General features: G+C 39.5%; 1 non-coding gene across 1 annotated transcript; it reads left to right on the forward strand.

Annotated features, from left to right (window-relative positions):
* Positions 1 to 4,099: 4,099 nt before the first annotated feature.
* Positions 4,100 to 4,211, forward strand: LOC132772420 (U5 spliceosomal RNA). The gene has a single exon (XR_009631160.2). It is a non-coding gene; the product is annotated as a U5 spliceosomal RNA (small nuclear RNA).
* Positions 4,212 to 7,164: the final 2,953 nt, after the last annotated feature.

Here is a 7,164-nt window from a genome sequence, read left to right on the forward strand (position 1 = left end):
TCCCATAATGGACCAAAATACATGATGGCTGAGCCCTTAATGTTACGGCCATCTGGCCAAACTGAACAAGCTGGATTGGCTAAAGAAAACCAACTACTCTGAATCCATGCACAAGCCTACTGAGAACTAGTAGAAGCTTTGTCTATTGAGATCATTGACTTCATCACACACTGTTTTTGCCATGTTTCTGACCACTTAAGAAAGGACCACCCATGGAGCCCATCAGATGATGCATGTTTATTCCATGGATTCTAAATTGGTCCTCATTTTGAAGTGTTCAGAAACCAAGAGACAGTGTAGTGTAGTGTGGAAGCTGGACTACATTTTGGGATGATTATTATTAGAATCCCTGCTTTTGCTTAGGTATGGGTGACCTTGAACAAATCACACTCTTTTAGTCTTAGAGGAAGGCAATAACAAACTTTCTCTGAAAAAAATCTGGCTAAGAAAATCCTGTCATAGGGCTGCTTAAGTTGGATGTGCCTTGAGGGTACATGGCTACAACAATCTCTTCCAGCTTCCACCACCTTAAGTCAGGGATGAAGGAAGTGTGTCCCACAGACTATATCCAACTTAGGGACATTTTGCGGCACACTGGGTATATTTTTCCAGTTTTTGGCCAAAATGTTTCCTGGGTTATGGGAGGTAATTTTGACATTTTGAGGGATGCCCTGTTTTAGGTTTAGGAGATAACTTTTTCATTAGGATAGCCAAAGTACATCCTGTTAGAGAAGAGACCTTTGGCTTTGATATCAGTTATTCAAAGGCGGCTTTGAAGTGGGTGTTTCAAGCTTATGATTATCTCTCTTCATTAAGACAAGATCTCAACACAGCCCACATTTTCACTAAACCTGTAATATATGAAACACCGTGATAATCTAATCCATGGTCTGATCCAAGCATTCATTTTATGGCATTGATATGCTAGTGGATAGATTCATATCCCTTTGCTTGAGGCTTTACATTTTCAACAACCTTCAAAAGCATGGGAAAATCTGTCATTTATACGGTGTAATTGGTTCTGATTTTTAGGATGAGGTTATGAAAGGCTTGGCCCTACATCTAAACATTAAAATGAAATACAGATTAAAGTCAGAGGTAAGATGCTGAAAGACCTCGGTGACAACCAACAAATCAGCCCTGATGAAGAGAAATTGTGAAGTGTGTGAAATAGCGTGGAAGATTTGTGAAATGGAGAACTGAGGTAGAATGAGACTAACAAATTTCGTTTCCTATTATGATGCAACCTAGGATGTGAAAGTGCAGATTTATAGAAAGGAGAGAATGCTCCTACTGCTGCCACAGTATTGCTGGAATCCCAAAGAAAAATACACCGCAATATGGATTTGTCATGCAAACCACATTCCATCCTCTGTTATGCTTGTTAGAGGTTCTGGGGTTTTTTCAGCTATGGTATTACTTTAGAATTTAGATGTAGATGACTTGCAATTCCTGCCTGACAATATTATGAATCATGATCCATTGCTGTTATTATTTTAAGAGGCTCAGCATTCACTGTATTACAACAAAATTGTTTGGCTCCTGATTACTCCAGTTCCTCACACATACAGCCACACGTTTACTCCCACGCACACACAAACAAGCACTGTGAGAAATGCAGAATGCGGTTTTCAAATGCAAAATACATCTTCAACATTGTTAGAATTCTTTCAGCATTTTCAGAGATGGGTGGCTCTCCGCTCCAAGTCCTGCTGTTTAAATTTTTAACTGTTTCTTTTAATAATTTGTGGAACAGAGGGCAGAAAGAAAACAAGGATTCCTGAACCTTTGAGGCAGTAGATAATCCTTCTGGGCATCCTTTCGACTCAGGACCATAGAGTGAACTGAATTCGTAATGATGTCTCCAGGGCAATGAAAGAATAATTTATACAGGGGAGTGAGAGGGGGTGGCAAAGATCCCCCATTGGGGATCAGGGAAGAAGATTTTGGTACATATTATAGAACAAGATAAAGTACTCACAAAATAGAGATTGTGTGGGCTAGCACAGCTAAGTAGTAATAAAAAGCAGAAGATGATAGCAAAGGCAAAGTGACTTTTGGGACTACAGAAATCAGGATTCTGAAAGCTGTGGTCCAAAATTTAAAGTTTCCAAGCTGTATTGTGTAGCTTAGAATATAGGCACCAGCAGTGTTTGACAGAGAAGACTAAAGACCCTGTAAAACTACAACTCCTCTGATTCCATAGCATTGAATCACAGACGTTAAAATAGATTCAAACTGCATTAATTTTACAGTTTCCAAGCTATATTATAGGCTACAGAATATAGTTTGGAAACTGTAGAATTAAAGCAGTTTGAATCTACTTTAACTTTCATGACTCAGTTCTCCTTCTCCTCTCTATTTATACAGGGTGAGGCAGCATAACTTCCTTTTTAAAAATGCACGCCATTCAGTCGGTTGAAGACGTAGTGGAGCGCTGGTGGTCTCATTCGAGAGGTGGGAGTATAGAGTTTTGTCCTGACATAGTTCAGTTGCCATCATGCATTGGAACAGTGAGGAGTGTGCTTTTGCCATTGAAGCCTACTTTTCAAGCAGATTTGGAGTGGCTGGCCCACTCTCCAGATTTGGCCCCTTGTGATTTTTTTCCCTATGGAGTTTTTTGAAATCCTGTGTTTATGTGAACCATCCAAGGACCCTACAAGATTTGAAGACCAACATCCCTGGAGACTAGGATGCGGAACAATGGCTTCAAACTACAAGAAAGGAGATGCCATCTGAATATGAGGAAGAACTTCCTGACTGTGAGAGCCGTTCAGCAGTGGAACTCTCTGCCCCGGAGTGTGGTGGAGGCTCCTTCTTTGGAAGCTTTTAAACAGAGGCTGGATGGCCATCTGTCAGGGGTGATTTGAATGCAATATTCCTGCTTCTTGGCAGGGGGTTGGACTGGATGGCCCATGAGGTCTCTTCCAACTCTTTGATTCTATGATTCTAAGTTCCTGAACACTTTTCAAAGGCAGTCTCATATAGAAAACATTCCGGGAACTCAGACATATGCCACTGTGGACAGATCAGCTATCTCCAGGAATGATCACAATTGGCTCACAAGCTTTCAATGTACAAAGATACTCCTGGTCACTACAGAAGCTTGAGTCTGGGTTCAAGATTGCATATAGGAGTATAACCAAACTAAGATCCTGAGTCTTCAGGGATAGCATAGCCCATCTAGCGCAGGCTGTGTCCCTAATCCCTGATCTGACTTTCAACAGACCAGGAATACCTCTGTCTTGTCTGGATTGAACTCTAATTTGTTTGCCCACATCCAATCCGTTATTGATGCCACATGATGTTTCAAGAAGAAAAGCTTTCTTGGATTTAAATGGAAAGGATAAATATTGTTGTTGGAATCTGGACAACCTCTGGAAAACCTCTTCAAGTGGTTTCATACAGACGTTGAATAGCATAGGGAACAGAGATGAGCCCTGAGGGATCCTACAGACCAATTGCCAAGAAGTCAAAAGAGGTCTCCAGCACTATCTTCCAGGATTGATCTTCCAGGAAGGAATGTGCCACTGTAAAACAGTGCTTCCAAGTTACATCCCAGTGAGATAGCCCAGAAGAATACCATGGTGGATCACATCAAAAACTACTGCATATGAACAGGGGTACAACCTTCCTGTCTAGTTCCCAGTGTAGATGGCCAAGGCTGTCTCTAGTCTTCATCTCATTAATGTTATCACTGCCAGTTCACTGGAAAGCCTGGTAGCACGTTTGGTTCCACACCATGAGAGAAGATGCTAATGATCAATAGTGTCCCTCTCCCCTGCCACTTCCCCATTACAGAGATCAACTGAGGCTTTGAGAGAAACATCTGTCAAAGGGACAGGAAACTCCCCAGAGTTATCAGGAATCTGTCTGGATCAACCAGACTCCTGGAGTGGATCATCCTAATCATGCTATCAACCTTGCAAAGTTTGTGAGTCCCAGTGGGTTTAAGATTCACTGAGTGGAATGTACTCACTACCATGGATGGAAGGTAATTGCTCTCAGATAAAAAAAAAAAAAGAATTTCCCAACTGTCAGGAAACCCCATTGGATAAGAATAATAAAGCAATGAGAATTTTAATGCATTTTTCCATTGATACTCTGGTTTCTCTTCAGATCGTATAAATCTTTCACTTTTTACTAAATATTTCCACGGAGAGGAACATTTATGAGTTTGTAACCAATGTTTTATTGTTGTTTTGATTTAATTTTGTGATGTGGTTGTGTGCTTATATTTTAAATTGTGTTTTCTCTGTTGTAAGCTGCCCCAATTCTCCTAGGGGAGAGGAGGGGATATAAATAAAGCATTGTTGTTGTTATTGATATCCAGTGTTCTGAAATGTTGTGGATAAATGATCTGGGGAGAAAAATTGATTTTCCTTGTGGAAATTGATTTTTTTTGCGTAGAAAATGGTGTGTGTGTAAAAAAATAAAAACAAAATCTGTGCCTGAAATTTTCTGCAGAATAATTCCTATGTAACACTTCAAAACATTTGAGTCTGGAGAGAATACCACAGAGGAATAGGCATTCTCCCCTGCAGTCAGGGGAATATAACTTAATTGATTCATTCTTATATATAAAGATTAAATATTCACATATTGACATATCTGTTCACTCCTATTGTGCATGCTCATATTTTCAGTTGGTCTGCTTCTTTGAAAAAGTGGCAAATAATTTTAGTTAGCGTAAATGAAAACGATCAATGATTTCCAGTCTGAAGAAGTGATAAAGGCTTTGTGAGAGATGTCTCTGAAAGAGGTAAGGATGGAGTTAAAACATATTTTATGTAAATTGATCTTCAGGAAGCAAGGACAAGTTATCTTTAATATTATCATGCACTATCAAGTTCACACTGTAATATCTGTGATAAATCAATCCACAACTATGAGCAGACACAGACTTGTTTCTTTAAAGAAACTAAATTCAGACAAGACATATATTGTAATAAAAGACTAATCATATTCCTAAGATACATACAAAAACCTTTAGTGGATGGTTTTATAACCTCATAAAAGTGCAAGTATTGTTAACTAATTTATTGTTATTTTTCATCACTTATGATTAACAAATATTTATTCTCAGCTTTGTAATGTAGTTTGACCAAATATAAATGTAATATTCATTTCTTTTTTGAATACTTTTCAATAGTCTGAATTCAAGAGATCTCTCCTGCTAACCTCCTTCTCTTGTACCTCCTCTACCTCCACAAAACCACCTCCAAAGTGTTTTCCAGACATCTCACAGTGTGGGATTCAAGCGGGCAGTATTCAGAAGAAGGGATTACACCTTCATTCAATATTGCTGATGCAAAGATCCAGTGCTACTTGTAATTAGAAATATCCTTTTCCAGTCTACAGATGGGATGGTAAAGAATTCTGCTATATTTGACAGCACTTTTACACCTTTCAGATCTTGCAAATCCCAGTCTCCAAATTCAAACATTTGTGAGGCTTGCAGGATGTTTTGGAGAAACAAACTAAACACAGCATAATGCACATATTTAAAATGAACAGGGTAACATATTTAAACCATTCTGTAAGTGCTAATATTAAGAAATAAGCATGTAAAATTTCAAATATATCTTGGTGACCTCCACCCTCTCTCTGAATCTTAGAATATTCTTAAGCATAGCTTCTTGCTTCTGTCATATGATGGTTTCTCTGGGACTAACTAAGGTTACTGTCAGAGAATATGGACAAGCATATCTGCTTGTTCTTGGATATAGTAATAAAGAGATAAGGCATCATTTTTTCCATTAAACAAGTCTAATGACATGATTAATATTAAAGGCAGTGTAACATATTGAAATGCAAGCAAGTGATGGAGAAAAGAGAGAACTATTCAATACCTTCTTTGCCTTGATCTTTTCTAAAAAGGACAACAGTGTTTGATCTGTTGAAACTTGAGCAGATAATGCAGTAGGGGAAATGCAGCACAGAGTAGGCAAAGAGGTAGTACAGAAATAGCAGGCTACTCCAAAGTAATCCTATTTATTTACAGCATTTATATTCCACCCTTCTCACCCCGCAGGGGACTCAGGGCGGATTACAGTCTACACATATATGGCAAACATTCAATGCCAAATTTAACATACAACGTATACAGACATACACAGAGGCTATTTAACTTTTTCTGGCCACCAGGGGGAGCTGTCGCTTTCATCTTCCATCTGCAACACTGATGAAGAACTTCCGCATTTCCCTCATGCTTTTTGCTGGAGTGCTTTGCTGGAGTCTTTTTTATGGCCTCATAAATTAGTTAATTTAGCCTCTCCACACTTTAAGGTGGTACCTAATTTTCCTACTAGACAGATGCAACTGTCTTTCGGGTTGCAAAGGTCGACAACAGGCTACACAATTGGTTGGAAACCCACTCCAACCCGGGCTGGCTTTGAACTCATGACCTTTTGGTCAGAGTGATCTTAATGCAGCTGACACTCAGCCAGCTGCGCCACAATCCTAGCCTCCAGAGCTGTTATATACCAGAGTAGGAACATCTCTGTACTTAATCACCACACTAGTTCAGTAAAATCAGCAAGCAGTTTATTGCAGGACAAATATAAGAAAAGAAACAAAAATGGTAAAAACAGTATAGTCCAAAACAGTATAATCCAAATATAATAGATAGTCCATGAACTTCAAGGTAGAAAGGTAAAAACACAAGATCCAAGGATGAAAAATCCAGAAAAACAAGACAACATGGAGATCCAATACACAGAACAGTAACCTCACAAAACTTGAAAGATGAAACTAGAAATCCATTTGGAAACAAGATGTTCATGAAAGAGGCCGTTGTATCTCCACTGCTGAAGAAACCAGACTTAGACCGCTCGGTTCCCTCCAATTACCGCCCGGTTTCGAATCTTCCGTTTCTGGGAAAGGCGATTGAGTGGGTGGTAGCGGAGCAACTGCAGCAGTTCCTACAAGACACAGCTGGATTAGATTCCTTCCAGTCCGGTTTCCATAAGGGGCATGGGATGGAGACCGTGCTGGTCTCCACTACAGATCAGCTTCATTGCCAGATGGATCAGGAGGATCAGCACTGCTTGTGTTACTGGACCTTACAGCAGCATTTGATATGGTTGATCACAATCTTTTGATTCACCGCCTAGTCATGGCTGGAATTAGGGGGATAGTCCTTAAATGGCTGTCCTCTTTACT

The sequence above is a fragment of the Anolis sagrei genome, chromosome 3 (assembly GCF_037176765.1).
Source record: "Anolis sagrei isolate rAnoSag1 chromosome 3, rAnoSag1.mat, whole genome shotgun sequence".
NCBI lineage: Eukaryota > Metazoa > Chordata > Lepidosauria > Squamata > Dactyloidae > Anolis > Anolis sagrei.